At 39.9% G+C, this 16133-nt stretch overlaps 1 protein-coding gene and 1 long non-coding RNA gene across 2 annotated transcripts in view; one reads left to right on the plus strand and one right to left on the minus strand.

The window, feature by feature from the left end:
• nckap1 (NCK-associated protein 1) overlaps window positions 1–16133 on the minus strand; it is a 272226-nt gene that overhangs the window by 167599 nt on the left and 88494 nt on the right.
• On the plus strand, window positions 8812–9431 carry LOC127528928 (uncharacterized). Its single transcript, XR_007935550.1, has 3 exons — window positions 8812–8948; window positions 8979–9230; window positions 9307–9431. It is a non-coding gene; the product is annotated as an uncharacterized LOC127528928 (long non-coding RNA).

Consider the following 16133-nt stretch of genomic DNA (forward strand, 5'->3'; position numbering starts at 1 on the left):
CAGGTTATTCGTCTCATTCATCCTCTTCTCCAAACTGCATGCTTCCATTCTTTCCATAGATGTTCCATGGAAATCAAATCAGGGCTCATAGATGGCCACTAGAGAATAGTCCAATGTTTATCTCATTGCCGTTCTTGGGTACTTTTAGCTGTGTGTTTTGGCTCCTTATCCTGTTGGAGGATCGATGACTTTGCGACTGTGATGGAGCTTTCTGACACTTGGCAGTGTGTTTCACTCCAGAATGTCCTGAAAGTCTTGAGATTTCATTGTTCTCTGCACAGACTCAAGGCACCCCATGCCAGATGCAGCAAAGAAGCCTCAAAACATAAGCAAGCCTCCTCCATGTTTCACAGTAGCTATGGTGGTTTTTCTTTGAAAGCTTCATTTTTTCGTCTGTGGACATAGAGCTGATGCGACTTGCCAAAAAAGCTCCAATTGTGTCTCATCTGCCCAAAGGACCTTCTCCCAGAAGCACTCTGGCTCGTCAATGAGAATTTTATCAAATTCCTATCTGGCTTATTTATGTTTTTCCTTCAACAGTGGAGTCCTACTGGGTCTTCTTCATTGAGCCCACTTTCACTCAAAAAGCGATCAGACAGTGATGGACCTTGACCTTGGAGTTCAGCTTTAATCCCTTTGGAAGTTGTCCTTGGCTTTATGACTAACATTCTATACTTCTGCTCATTCTGGGGCCAATTTTCAGTTGGCTATAGTCCCATGGACCTTCAACTTCTTAATAATATTTGCAACTGCTGCTATAGGAACATAAAGCTGCTTGGAGATGATGGTCTTCTAGCCTTTGCCTTTAACATGCTTGTCTATCATTTTCTTTCTGATCTCTCCTTTGCTTTCTATTGTCTATTTTCACACCAAACAGCAGAGTGACAACTTTTCTCCATTTGAATATCATATCCATTACATCATCACAGAAGGATTTGGACAGCAGACAGGCTTGGGCAGATTTGTGGCAGATGAAATTTAATGTCAGTAAATGTAAAGAATAACACATAGGAAGTAAAAATGTGAGGTTTGAATACACAATGGGGGGTCTGAAAATCGAGAGTCCACCTTATGAGAAGAGTAGTGGACTCTAAGCTGTCGACTACCAGACAGTGTTCAGAAGAAATTAAGAAGGCTAACAGAATGTCAGGTTATATAGCGCCTTGATGTGTGAAATACAAGTCACAGGAGGTTCTGCTCAAGCTTTATAACACACTGGTGAGGCCTCGTCTGGAGTCCTGTGTCCAGTTTTGGTCTCCAGGCTACAAAAAGGACATAACAGCACAAGAAAAGTTCCAGAGAAGAGCGACTCAGCTGATTCAATGACTACAGGGGATGAGTTATAAGGTAAGATTAAAAGAGCTGAGCCTTTATAGTTTAAACAAAAGAAGATTAAGAGGAGACCTGACTGAAGTGTTTAAAATTATGAAGGGAATTAGTCCAGTGGATCGAGACTGTTATTTTAAAATGGTGTTCATCAAGAACACATGGTGGCATGGATCGTGGTTTATTTTACAGACAGACCTCAGTATGTGCGTCTCGGTAACTGCAGGTCTGACATTGTGGTCAGCAGCACAGGAGCGCCGCAGGGGACTGTACTTTCTCCGGTCCTGTTCAGCCTATATACTGTACATTGGACTTCCAATACAACTCGGAGTCCTGCCATGTGCAAAAGTTTGCTGACGAAAACTGCTATCGTGGGCTGCATCAGGAGTGGGCAGAAGGAGGAGTATAGGAACCTAATCAAGGACTTTGTTAAATGGTGCGACTCCAACCACCTACAACTGAACACCAGCAAAACCAAGGATCTGGTGGTGGATTTTAGCAGGACCAGGCCCCTCATGGACCCCGTGATCGTCAGAGGTGACTGTGTGCAGAGGGTGCAGACCTATAAATTCCTGGGAGTGCAGCTGGATGATAAACTGGACTGGACTGCCAATACTGATTCTCTGTGCAAGAGAGGACAGAGACGACTATACTTCCTTAGAAGTCTGGCGTCCTTCAATATCTGCAATAAGATGCTGCAGATGTTCTATCAGACGGTTGTGGCGAGCGCCCTCTTCTATGCGGTGGTGTGCTGGGGAGGCAGCATAAAGAAGAAGGACGTCTCACACCTGGACAAACTGGTGAGGAAGGCAGGCTCTATTGTAGGCATGGAGCTGGACAGTTTGACATCCGTGGCGGAGTGACGGGCGCTGAGCAGACTCCTGTCAATCATGGAGAATCCACTGCATCCATTGAACAGGATCATCTCCAGACAGAGGAGCAGCTTCAGCGACAGACTGCTGTCACCGTCCTGCTCCACTGACAGACTGAGGAGATCGTTCCTCCCCCACACTATGCGACTCTTCAGTTCCACCCGGGTGGGTAAACGTTGAACATTATACAAAGTTACTGTCTGTTATAGTTGCATTTTTTATACACTCTTTAATTTAATATTGTTATTATCAGTATGCTGTTGCTGGAGTATGTGAATTTCCCCTTGGGATTAATAAAGTATCTATCTATCTATCTATCTATCATATAGTGCCTTTCATATCTATCTATCTATCTATCTATCTGTCTAGTTGGAAACTTGTGAAGGGTAAATTTCACACAAACATTAGTAAGTTTTTCTTTACACAAAGAACAAAAGACACTTGGAATAAGCGACCAAGTAGTGTGGTAGACAGTGAGACTTTAGGGACTTTCAAAACTCAACTTGATGTTTTTTTGGAAGAAATAAGTGGACAGGACTGGCGAGCTTTGTTGGCCTGAATGGCCTGTTCCCGTCTCGAGTGTTCTAATGTTCTAAATCAACTGAATCACTGAATGCACTAATGGAGACGTATGATACGATTTCACAAAAACGGTGAGTTTGGAAAATCACTCAAATCTAATTATTTAGGATCTTTTCTAAGGGTCCCAACAAATGTGTCCAGGCCATTTTAGGAGATCTTTGTAGAAGAAGCCATACTTGATCTCTTGTCACTTTTGCTTTGCTTTACTTGATGACGTATGAAAGATATGCAGGCATACAGAGGGCAATTGCTTTTCATTTCATCACATTTCAGGAGGCATGTAGCACTTTTTCAATTAGCTGGAAGGGGATCAACAAATTTTTCTACAACTATAGCTCTGTTTCAGAGCATCTCAATTGACAGGGTAAAGAATTTCACTGCAACCTGCACAATTCTGTACTCAAATGTAAAAACAGCACATCTCTACTGCATTATCAGGTACAAAACAAGGCCAGTCTGCAGCAACCTGCCACATGAGCAGTACCAGCAAATAAAAGATGGGATGACTGGTGGTGAGACGAAATCGCAGATTGGGTGTGTACAGTGATAGAAGAAGCTTGGTTATGATAAGATTGTTTAAGTAGCAAATGCAAACCCTACTGTTCTGTGGCCATCAGTTAAATTGTTAATGAATGTTTATGTGCTGTGGGTATCTGTCACATTATTCATTGATGCTCATTCTTTGTTATCTTAACTTTATTAGCTCTTCACTTGAAGTGATCAACTTTCGTAACTTGTCCTGCTCCTCTTGTTCAAAACAGTCCCTAAGATTGATGTTACTTTGTTACCGGTTTTAAAAAGCGGGAGTGCAGCTCGATTTACCCCACACTTCTCTTAGTTTCGTTCACTTGTTTAACAAGATGATTTTCTAAAGGTGAGTGAGTCAGGAAAGGACAGCTACGTTAAAATGTTGTGCACTAAAGACGGTGCTAAATTGATAAATTATATGATTATAACTGAATCGGCCATCTAGTGAGCCTAGTCTGTGTGTCTTTTTGCCTATAAACCCATTACAGTGAAGAATAATTGGTTACCGAAGTAAACCTTCAACAACCATAAGTAATGATAGAGTGCTTTGACAGTCCATTTTATCACCAGACATTCCTGATCAATAGTGGGATAAATGAATTACCTGAGCAACAATTTGTGACAGACATGCATAATGGGGTGTTCTAGATCACTGAAAACGTGAGCTAACACAGACCCCAACTCCTACGTGCTGAAATCTGTTTGCAGAATAAAATCATTAGAATTTGGGGCTCACAGAACAGGATAAGAGGAAAAAGTGTTTTATAAATCCATGAAAGCTTTATCACTAGTAATCGTCCAGACAATATTGTGATTCTTATGCCATTTCATTAAATCCATTAAAGCAGCAGCCCGATTAGCAAAATTATATACAGTCGATTCCTCTTAATTGGGATACATTAGAACTAAGCGAATTCCACATAAAATTAAACAATAAATAATTTTCTTTCAATATTTTAATAAATTATTGAACCCAAATATAAATTATAAGAAAATAATATAAGCTGTGAAGAAAAAATAATAAATTCTAAAGTAAAATAATTAGGTATGTACATACAATTTAATGCTGCAAAAATGCATCAAGTGTAGTCTGTCTTTTGTTTCTGTAACGCCCATTCCTCACGCAGTTGATTTTCTTGTTGTAAGAGACGCATTATGGTGTACAGTAATCCCTCCTCCATCGCGGGGATTGCGTTCCAGAGCCACCCGCGAAATAAGAAAATCCGCGAAGTAGAAACCATATGTTTATATCGTTATTTTTATATTGTCATGCTTGGGTCACAGATTTGCGCAGAAACACAGGAGGTTGTAGAGAGACAGGAACGTTATTCAAACACTGCAAACAAACATTTGTCTCTTTTTCAAAAGTTTAAACTGTGCTCCATGACAAGACAGAGATGACAGTTCCGTCTCACAATTAAAAGAATGCAAACATATCTTCCTCTTCAAAGGAGTGCGTGTCAGGAGCAGTGACTGTCACAGAGATAGAGAAAAGCAAACAGATCAATAGGGCTGTTTTTCTTTTAAGTATGTGAAGCACCGCGGCACAAAGCTGTTGAAGGCTGCAGTTCACACCCCCTCCGTCAGGAGCAGACAAAGTAAGCTGTTGAATGCGGCAGCTCACACCCCCTCCGTCAGGAGCAGACAAAGTGAGACAGAGTTTGTTTTTCAATCAAAAATCAATACGTGCCCTTCGAGCTTTTAAGTATGCGAAGCTCCGTGCAGCATGTCGTTTCAGGAAGCAGCTGCACAAAAGATCACAACGTGAAGATAATCTTTCAGCATTTTTAGATGAGCGTCCGTATCGTCTAGGTGTGCAAACAGCCCCCTGCTCAATCCCCCTACGTCAGGGTCAGAGAAAGTCAGCGCAAAAGAAAGAGAAAAGTAAGCCGGGTAGCTTCTCAGCCGTCTGCCAATAGCGTCCCTTGTATGAAATCAACTGGGCAAACCAACTGAGGAAGCATGTACCAGAAATTAAAAGGCCCATTGTCCGCAGAAACCCGCGAAGCAGCAAAAAATCCGCGATATATATTTAAATATGCTTACATATAAAATCCGCGATGGAGTGAAGCCGCGAAAGGCGAAGCACGATATAGCGAGGGATTACTGTATTTTGGTACACCAGTTATCTCAGCGAGCCTACGATGGCTTGTATTAAATGGCTGGCTTTTAATTTTATCCAGCAAAGCAATTTTACTTGAAAGTGTAAAATAATTTCTTGGCATCTTGGCAAGGGTTATAATTTTATAAATAAAATTGACAAAAAAAAAAGTTTACTTATACCTTATATGTACACGCGAGGTGGTGTAGGGGTAACTGAATACTGTACAGTAGTGGTGACGGTAGACTATTAAGCAGACATGTGCTACTCCACTCTAAAATTGTACTATCTAAAATAACCAGTGCTTCTTCGACGGGCGACGACAGATGACTGACTTGCAGCACGCGTCTGCTACTGTCTCAATTAAGCGGAATGTTGTCCCAATTAAGCATTTAAATTATGTATTAGTTTATTATTTTGGTTTTCATTCCTTGAGATTTGGCCCAAATAAGCGGCTGCCCCAATTAACCGGTGGCTCAATTAAGCGGAATCAACTGTATTACAGACAGTTTATTCCTAATCGGACAGCCCTAAAAAATAATGGACCTGCTTTTGTGTCTCTGGATGCAAGTACATCACGAGTCTTTTTCATATAACATTTGAATGGCCCCTTAACCAGGGAATAACTTAAGGCTGTGAGGTTCTGACGTGCCTAACTTACATTTTTTTAGCAGTTAAGTCAGCACCCTTCAATATGTTTTAGACAGCGACTCCACATCAGTGCTGTCAAGTATGAGTCCCAGTCAGTCCTGAAAATGACAACATCATCAGGGTATGCAGGGCTGATGAGTTGGGAGTTAAGGAGTCAGAAGTAATTACTGGGTTACTGGAGTCAGAAATGTTAAAAACATACCAACTCTGACTAAATGTAAATGGTAATGTGTTAACATTTCCAACTTCACATATACTGATTCAATTAATTTATTTGTTCGTCTAGAGCACAGGTCACTAATAGGCGGACCACGGTCCAGGTCCGGACCCAGACCCGGAACAGACATATCATTGAGTTTTATTTAGTATTGGCGGAGATTACATTTTTTACCAGCGACTCTTTTCTGACAGTGTTTCTACACCGCTACTCTGTGAAAGGGACCTCCTACGTGTCTCTGATTGGCCAGTACTTGTTGCCTTCATGGGTTCGAGTTGGTTGGGTTTAAGTATGAAGACTGAGATTGGTCAAAGTGAAGGCAAGACTGTCAGCCAATCACAGGCAGTTAGGGCGGGCCTTCACTGAATAGAGGCGTGGAAAACCTGCATTCCGAGTGAAAACAACTGGCACTCTCGTGGCAGCGGCAGTGACATGGAGAGAAAAATATAAAGGAGTGAGAAGACAAGAGAGGGAAAAGCTACAAAATTATGAGTCAGTATGCCATGGCTTTTGCTAAACGGCGTAAGCTTGACACCAAAAAAAAACGGGTTTTTAATCCGGAATGGACCGAGGCATTTATGTTCATACTTCCAGTTAGGAAGCTCGAAACAGCTGTGTCTCATCTGCTCTGAGATGGTGACAGTGGTTGAAAGTGGGAATGTGAAACGCCATTCTGAAACTAAGCACAAAATTACATTTGAGAAAAGTTACCCACTAAATTCGGCAGTTAGGCTACAGAAAATAAGTGATATTAAAGCCAACTAACTATCGGTCAATGAGGAATTTAACACATTCATTTACTGGCCAACAACTCGCTAACAAGTGTTCACTCAGAGATGCGTGGATTTTGGAACATGAGGATGGCACTGACACCATTCCAGCCCAGATTTAAAATCCTGGCAGACCAAGCAAGAGCTCACTTCTCTCAATGAACAAGAGAAATTAGGCAGTCGAATATGAGGGGAAGATACGTTCAGTTATTTAAAGATGTTCAGATTTACTGTGAAACTGGTTAAGCCTGTTCAGCTGTGCACATATTAAAAACTCTTATATATTTTATTTTTATATGAGGCCAAGTATTTTTGTGTTGTTGAAATGTTAAAACTTGTTATTATTATTATTAAGAAAGTACTTATCTTCTTCTATAATACGCTACCGTGGCTGTTCATTTGTCTGTCCAGGATTTTAAATCACCTGTAGCTCGCAAACCGTTTCACTTATTGACTTGAAATTTGGTACACATATACTATGTGACCTCTATTATCCGCTTTCGGGGTGACAATTTTATTACTCTTTTTGTAGAGTTGTTGATTGTAGAATCAACTCTCGGTAGCGCACTGTAGGGCGGCCGTGCGGCGCATGCGTACGGGCGCCGTTCTCATTCCCTACCACTTTCGCTAATCATTCTTGAGGCAGATTGAAGACTTAAGTGCCAGATTAAGTGAAAAATTAAAGAAAACGTACTAAGTTATCGCAACACAAAAACTAACTTAATCAGTTTTAACACGAAAAGATGCCGAAAAAAAGAAGAGAAGCAGCGGGCCGCAAGGGTGGAGTAAAGAAGAGCTGCTCAGGAAGCAAAAAGTGCATCAACCTCTGAGCAAATGAATGCTAAACGTACAGAGAAACAGGATGAATACTATGAATGCTCAAGTCAAGTGTATTCACTGCACGTTATCGTGCAGTGTGCTGTTACTGGTTATTTATAATTCTCAGTTGAATGTCAAATTTACCTTGCTTTTACTTTTGTTATTTATTTTTTCTTATTTATTTTATTTATTATTGTATGTAGCCCTCCAGGGTTGCACTGAAAATAAAATATTGTTGAAATGGCATTCTTTCTCCATTTGATTTGAGTCATTGACTTCACACAGTGCAGATGTTGATACAATGGTAATAATGCTACTTCAATATATATAAATGAATTGTAATGTATAACTAAGTTATAATGCAACTTAAACCTGATGATGCTGTGGACCTGTACATGAGGAAATTTTCTCTATCCGGACCTCCTTAAATCATAATTGACTACCCCTGGTCTAGAGTTTTGGTAAAAATATACTGTAGGTTTGTTTTTTTTTTTTTTTTTAAAGCTTAGTCTCATGTTTAATGTTACTCAGTGGTTTTATAAGCCAATCTTTAACAGGTCAGAGTGCTAAAAAGTAGCCGGGTGATTCACGATGGTGATGAAGAAGCACTGTGTATCTTGTATGATGTATGTTGTGCGCTTTAAACCATCACAGAAATTATATAAGTCAAATAACAAATAGAGGAATAAGAGGTACCATAAATTGAGAAAGCGGGAGTCGGTGGTACCATAAAATTGAGAAATCGGGAGTGCAATAAATTGAGGAGTCGGGTGTCGGTGGTACATAAATTGAGAAATTGGGAGTACCATAAATTGAGGAGTCGGGAGTCAAGGAATCAGAAATTGAGGAGTCGGTGGCACCATAAATTGAGAAATCGGGAGTACCATAACTTGAGGAGTCGGGAGTCAGTGGTACCATAACTTGAGAAATCGGGAGTACCATAAATTGAGGAGTCGGGAGTACCATAAATTGAGAAATCGGGAGTACCATAAATTGAGGAGTCGGGAGTTGAGGTATCACAAATTTAGGTGTCAAGGTACCATAACTTGAGAAGTCAGGAGTCAGTGCTTCCATAAACTGAGGTGTCTGGAGCCAAGGTGTCATAAATTGAGGAGTCTGGAGTTAAGGTACCATAAATTGAGCGGTTGGGAGTCGGTGGTACCATAAATTGAGGAATCTGGATTACCATAAACTGAGAAGTCGGGAGTCAGTTCTGCCATAATTTGAGGAGTCGGGAATCGAGGTATCATAAATTGAGAAGGGGAGTCAGTGTTATTAAAATTTGAGAAGTCGGAAGTCAGTGCTGCCATAAACTGAGGAGTCGGGAGTCAAGTTACCATAAATTGAGGAGTTGACAGTTGGAGGTTCCATAAACTGAGGAATCGGGAATACCATAAATTGAGGAGCCGGGAGTCAGTGCTGCCATAGTCGGGAGTCAAGGTATCATAAATTGAGGAGTTGGGAGTCAGTACTGCCATAAATTGAGGAGTAGGGAATCGAGGCATCATGGTACCATAACCTGAGGAGTTGGGAGTCGGTGATACCCTAAGTAGAAGCCAGAAGTCGGAGGTAGCATAAATTAAGGAGTCGCAGATTTTATGTACCAATTCCACAGCCCTGAGGGTATGCACCCAAATACTCAAAATGAGGGAGTAATACTTGATCCATCATGCACTGAAATGTGTAGGGGGGCTGTAATCCATCACAATATATACTGGAATACTTAGACAATGATATACAATATATGCAATATGTACTTGCATGTTTATTTAATTTAAATACAGTTTGTCGCATGCTGACTACTGTATAGTTTTCATTTTTTTGTTGTCTGTTCCGAGAAGGCATGTAAGTACAAATTTCATTATATTGAGCACACAGACAATACTAAACTTGACTTGACTATGAGGATTTATGGTCATTTAGTACGCAGAATGTCCCAACCAATAAATCTCTTTTGAACTTTAGGTTATTTGCCAAGCACACTTGTATGGCTGATAATCTGTTCCTCTGCATCTCGACCATGAATTTCAGCTACAGTTGCACTTTTCTGAAGTACAAATCAACTGAAACACTCCTCATGGTGCTACATTAGTGGAAAAGAAAAATATCTGAGTCAAGGGGGTTTTAAACATACTGGAAGCGCAGCAAGGAGTGAAGTAGATGAGATTCAACCCAGGAGTTTAAATCAACAATGAGACACAATCTCTCATTAAGAAAGACGGAGAGCACTGCTGTGAAAACACAGAGCCATTGTGGCCCTAAGATCGAGTATCATCAGTCTAGAGTGTTTAACAGATATGAAAAGCAGCAGTTTTTCAAAAAAAAAAAAAAACATCCCTTTTTAACTGTGAGCAACGTAGGCTTGACACACTTAAAGAGGAAGTTCATCATTGTATACCTTTTGGTAATTTATCACTTTAAATTTGCTAGTGCTGATACACTGAACTTTGTTTTCTGATATTTGTTGCTTGGGGTTTTGATAATAATCTTTTCAATCTTAATTTTTGAAATGCTCTAAAATGCTCTTAATTGATTTATCAGGTCGTTAGTAGGGTAGTGAAGAATGAAAAAAGGCAGAATTTTGAATGGTATAAAAATTAAAATAACCCAAGTCAATCCCATCTTACTGTTCTGCTCTCTAAGGATGAGAGATTCTCCTTATTCTATGATGCAATGCAACTTGTGCTGTGATTCAGGCTCCGCAATAGAGTATTCCTATCGTATAAAATGTTCACAATCCGAACTCTGGAGTGATTTCCATGAAAGTCTGGTTTGTTTAAGTGTAGACCAAAACAAGCGTATCGAGACCCTTTGGCAGGGGTGACCTCAGTGTGATATCAAGCAAACCCTGGAATGGATCGCTTGAGGTATGAATGTGATCCGACGCGGGCCCGGTCTAACACCATGAAATACTGGCCATTACGAGTGAAATTGTGTGTGCTGTGGTAATCAAGCTGAGGAGCTGCAGTCGGTAATCATGGAATCTCCTTTATGGCATAATGAGTTGAGAATTAACCTGAAGCATTAAAAATGATTAAAAGTTGAAATAAAAATAAACGCATACACACGTACAAAAGTAACACAAATCGCATAAAACAACTCACACAATTAATTAGAGAAATGCCTTATTTAGTCTCAGAGTTCCTCGAGACCATGTTTTTAAAAAATAAAAGGAATACATAATACACTTATTTCTGAGCGGGTCAATCAAAACACGTACAGAGGTGATGAGAAACGATAGCAGTGTCTTGTGAGACCGACGATCCAATGTTCAACGAAGAGATGGGGGCGCCTTTTCAGTGCACGCACTAACTATGACGTGTTAGTCAGTGTTAATCAAGCATTCCAAAATAACCTTTATTAACAGACACATACAAGAGTTAAGCCAGTAGACATGTGGTTTGAGAGAAGTTAAATTGAGGTTATGTTCATATGGTGATTACTGGCAACATCAAACAGCAAAAACAAAATTACATGACGAGCCTCAGTGCAGGCCTTCAGGAGAGTGTGTGTCTTCTGTTGAACACTCGGCTACAAGAGTTAAGCACGCTGTGGTAGTCACGCTGAGGGGGTGCAGTCGGTAACTGTGGAATCTCATTTATAGCGTAATGAGTTGAGAATTAACACGAAGCGTTAACAATAAACTCATACACAGGTACAAAGGAACAGAAAATCGCATAAAACAACTCACACAATTCCTTAATTAGAGAAGTGCCTTATTTAGTCTCAGAGTTCCTCGAGACCATGTTTTTAAAAATAAAAGGAATACATAATACATTTATTTCTGATCGGGTCGATCAAAACACGTACGGAGGTGACGAGAAACGATAGCAGTGTCCCGCGAGGCTGACGATCCAGTGTCCTAATCTTAGTCCCACAAGTGGGACATCCTTTCAATGCACGCGCTTACTAGGACATGTTAGTCAGTGTTAATCAATTACTACAAAATAACCTTTATTAACAGATATGTACAAGAGTTAAGCCAGTAGACATGAGGTTTGAGAGAAGTTAAATTGAGGTTATGTTCATATGGTGACTACTGGCAACATCAAACAGCGAAAACAAAATTACGTGATGAGCCTCAGTGCAGGCCGTCAGGAGAGTGTGCGTCTTCTGTTGAACACTCGGCTATTTGAAACATGTCCATTACGCCATAATTTTCAAGTACAGCAGCGCACAAATACATCTGCTGTCGACACTCCATGATATTTTATCCTGGTGGGGGAAAAAGTCCACGACCCACTGCATACTGAAAGTTTGCAGTATGACGTGCAACCAAACTAACTGGAAATGTAAACATGCCGTGATTTGTAATAAAGCAAATGAACAAAGAGTGTGAAAATGCTTTAAGAGATTAAAACCTGGCTTCTGCATTTAACTTCCTAAACACTACATGCTTATTAATCACACCTGGATATTTTTTTTTTATTATTATTGTTATTTTTGACAAGTTTGCACAATACCTTGGACTCTTTATCATTGACTCTGTTTGTTCAAAGAAATCTCACTACGGCACGTTGTTCAACAGTGGTGTAATCATGCCACGGAGCGCCCATGTTCATTTCACCTTGGCTTCAAATTGATTGCTGAGTTGTGCCTATTCAAACTACCCTGTCTGTGTGTCCGTCCGTTTACTATGCCTCTGTCATTCCAAAAGATGACACAAACATTTTTACGAATAAAGTTAATTGCATTTGTCATTCAAACAGATGGCGCACCCCAAACTTTAACACTGCTCATACCAAATAGCATACGACAGAGACATATGCATTGCATTTGTCATTCCAACAGATGGCACATTGCAAGCATTTGTAGCAATGCATTTTAATACTACAAATGCTTGTGAGGTGCCACCTGTTGGAAAGACAAACACAATGCATTTTATTATTACGTGCATTTCCAAATATATTCAAATAGATGGTGCACTGCAAAAAGTTAATGCTGAAGTCTACGTTGACTACTTAGATTTCAACCCATCTTTGACACTATAAAATTAAATCTGCAACACAACAAAGTGTGCAGAAAGTGATGGGGTCTGAATATTTTCTGAATCCACTGTGTAACGCAGGGGTCCCCAAATCTGGTCCTGGAGGGCCCCAGTGGCAGTAGGTTTTCATTCTAACCTTTTTCTTAATATTTTTGCTGCTAACTAACTTCTTTTGAATTAATTTTATTATTTCACTTGCTTTTTAAGATTTATTCCCCTGAGTTTCCTCATTTCTTTCCTTCAAACAGAAATGAAACGTGAAGTGAGTGAGCCGACAGAAGACCCACTCAGTCAGGGTCTCAAACTCCAACCGGTTCCTTAATTAGGCTCTGATTCTTGTTGTTAATTAAACTCGTTCTTTAATTCCATGGCCTGTTGCTGCTCTCATTATGCAACAGCAGACATTTCTGAAATTGTTGATTTCCTCTTTTCTAAGAGGACTGTGAAAATGTTTTGTGGACCTGAGCAGATCGGCATTTCTTAGACCTTCATCTTTCTTTATTTTCAGATATTCTATGATGGACACCGTTTGCTGCTCATGTTTTGGCTCATTTTATATCTTGTTAGTGTTTGGCTGCTAATTAAGGAAAAAGAAACAATTCAAGGGTCCGAGTCTTCAAGAGCAAATCAATTAAAATGAATTCAAAAGAAGTTAATTAGGAGCAAAAACAGGTCACTAATTAAGAAAAGGGTTAGAATGAAAACCTGTAGTCACTGCGGCCCTCCAGGACTGGAGTGGGGAACCCCTGGTGTAACAGATATGGATGTGGGATCTCTTGATGTGTTCTGATTGCAAGACTTACTGCTTTTTATTTAAAAGAAATGGTAAAAGATTACAGCCAAGTGCCATGTGAAGAAATGGCTTTTAGTTGCATCTTTTTAAACCTTAAACATGAATATACATGCTGATTTGTACAAAGAACTGTCACCCTATATAGTATAGAGTTCAAGCTCCAGAGAGCATAAGAATTTGATTTTGATGTAATGAACTGTAATATTATAAAAAACAAAATGAAGGATTTTTAAAAAAAATAAAAATTTGCATCAGAAAAAGGTTCCTGACAAAACACCAAGCTAATCTTTGCAATGTTGGGGCTTTGGCATGGCATTTGAATTTGTACTTCATAAAGCACTTTTGAAAAACAGGTAATAAATTAGATGATGTTACACAGCTTAAAAACATTTAAGAATTAAAAGTGCAACAATTTCAAATGCCCACAGCTCTTTGGACTGTTTATTTAAACTTTGAAGTGCACATTAATAAATAACTCATCACGTTTTAAAGAACTGAACTTACAGATTCGCTATTTTTCAAAGTCTCTTATCATTTATCAGTTAGTTGTATTAAAGAAATAAGTAACTGTGTTATCAAAATTAGAAAAGTCTGAAAAAGGTTAAGTTACAGGATTGTGAGATCCAAGAAAAAATGTTACCAACTATACAACTGGATTCAGAACACATAATAGTGTCACCCACACAGGGCTGAACCGAACAATCAAGAAATTTCAATCTACGCTCGCACAGGTAGAGCCCATACCCGGTGTAACACTATAATAAAGAATCACAAAGTCTACTCCATGTGCCACTACTATAAGCTAAAGCATGTCAGAAAAGAAAAAAGAAAACCTCAAAATATGGATATTATCAGTATCATCAATATACAAAGGCACATATCGATCTGCACCTCAACAACATAGAAACTCGGGTGCCATTTTTGTTATTTATGTTTTATCAAAAAAGACCACTTATCACACAGGTATAACTAAATACCCCCAATCCAGAAGATGTCCAAGAAGAAGCGAGAATACAAACATGCTGTAGGTTTTGGTAATGCTTCTTTATTGGATACTAGCAGGCGTACCCAGCGTTGCCCGGAAATCAATAACCGGTGAATTTCCGAAATGAAAGAAACAGAACATTGGAATAAAACAAACCGTTTCTGATTGATATTTTATTGTAATAGGTAATATAAGTGGTCATTCCAGAGCCTTTGGATACACCATATTTCTTGTTTTGCCTTGTGGTGCGAAAATGAACAAATTGTGAGGATTGCGCACTGTAGAACATGCTACGTAGAGTTGTCCGTGTGAAAAGCATGGATTTTCCAAATTGATGCGTTTAACTTGCAGTGATTGCCTTTGAGCCTTATTAATTGACATAGCAAAAGCCAAACAAACATGAAATTGTAGCCGTTTGAAATCAAAGGGTAAATCATTCGGAATCAGCGGAATTCTTGATACGAAAACATCTTCACGTCTTGCGCAATGTTTCAGACGCCCTTGAAATAGACTTTCTTCTGGCATTGGAAGTGAACTTTCTAATTTTACGTCTTTTTTTCGGTGGCATGGGTATATTAGCAAAATTCAGGACAACTATAATGCATTACATGGTATTACATACGGAATAAGCACCGCAGTGAGATGAATGTACGTTATTTACAATACGTCGGAAAGCGAACAAATAGCACCAGTCAGTCAGAAAGACCGAGACTGAAATCGTACTGTGAGTCGGAAAGCAAGCAAATAGCAGCACAAATTCGGAAAGCCAGTCACGCGCAATGGGTCGGTCAAGTTTTACATCCATATGGCAGTTCCCCTTCACCTGATGAAAGCAGTCAGCCTTCTCATACTTGGACACTTCCGCCATCTGTTGGCAATTTAAAGAAACATTGGTAAAGAGCGATGCACAGGGATCAAACATGCCGCTAGAGGGTGCCGCCGTTAACGTCTGTTGCAACGTGCGGCCATCTTGTTGATGATAAGTACGGGGACGTGTGCTGAACGTTGTGTCGGTGAAAAGGTGCACGAACATTTTTCCCCAACCAAACATACCCTGAATCAGTCCCATTCCCATGTGGTGTCCCCCAGGGTTCCATTTTGGGGCCACTACTTTTTTCAATTTACATCCTGCCTTTAGGTGCAATTTTTAGAAAACATGCAGTCTCGTATCACCTATATGCTGATGACTGCCAAAATTATTTCTCCCTCAAGTCAACGGACTCCACTAAACCTCTTCTCGACTGCTTATCTGACATTAAGGACTGGCTGGCTGTAAACTTCCTTCACCTGAACGATTCAAAAACCGAGGTCATTGTTTTTAGTCCGGACCGCAAACAGACCCTACCCCTTGGCCTCGACTTTCTTCCCATTCCAGTAACTTCGTCTGTTTCCAATCTTGGAATCAAAATGGATATTGTCCTGAAAATGGATGCTCAAGTCAACAGCACAGTAAAATCCTGCTTTTTCCATCTCAAGCGAATTGCCAAACTCAAACCAATTCT

Source organism: Erpetoichthys calabaricus, chromosome 8 (assembly GCF_900747795.2).
Source record: "Erpetoichthys calabaricus chromosome 8, fErpCal1.3, whole genome shotgun sequence".
Taxonomy (NCBI): domain Eukaryota; kingdom Metazoa; phylum Chordata; class Cladistia; order Polypteriformes; family Polypteridae; genus Erpetoichthys; species Erpetoichthys calabaricus.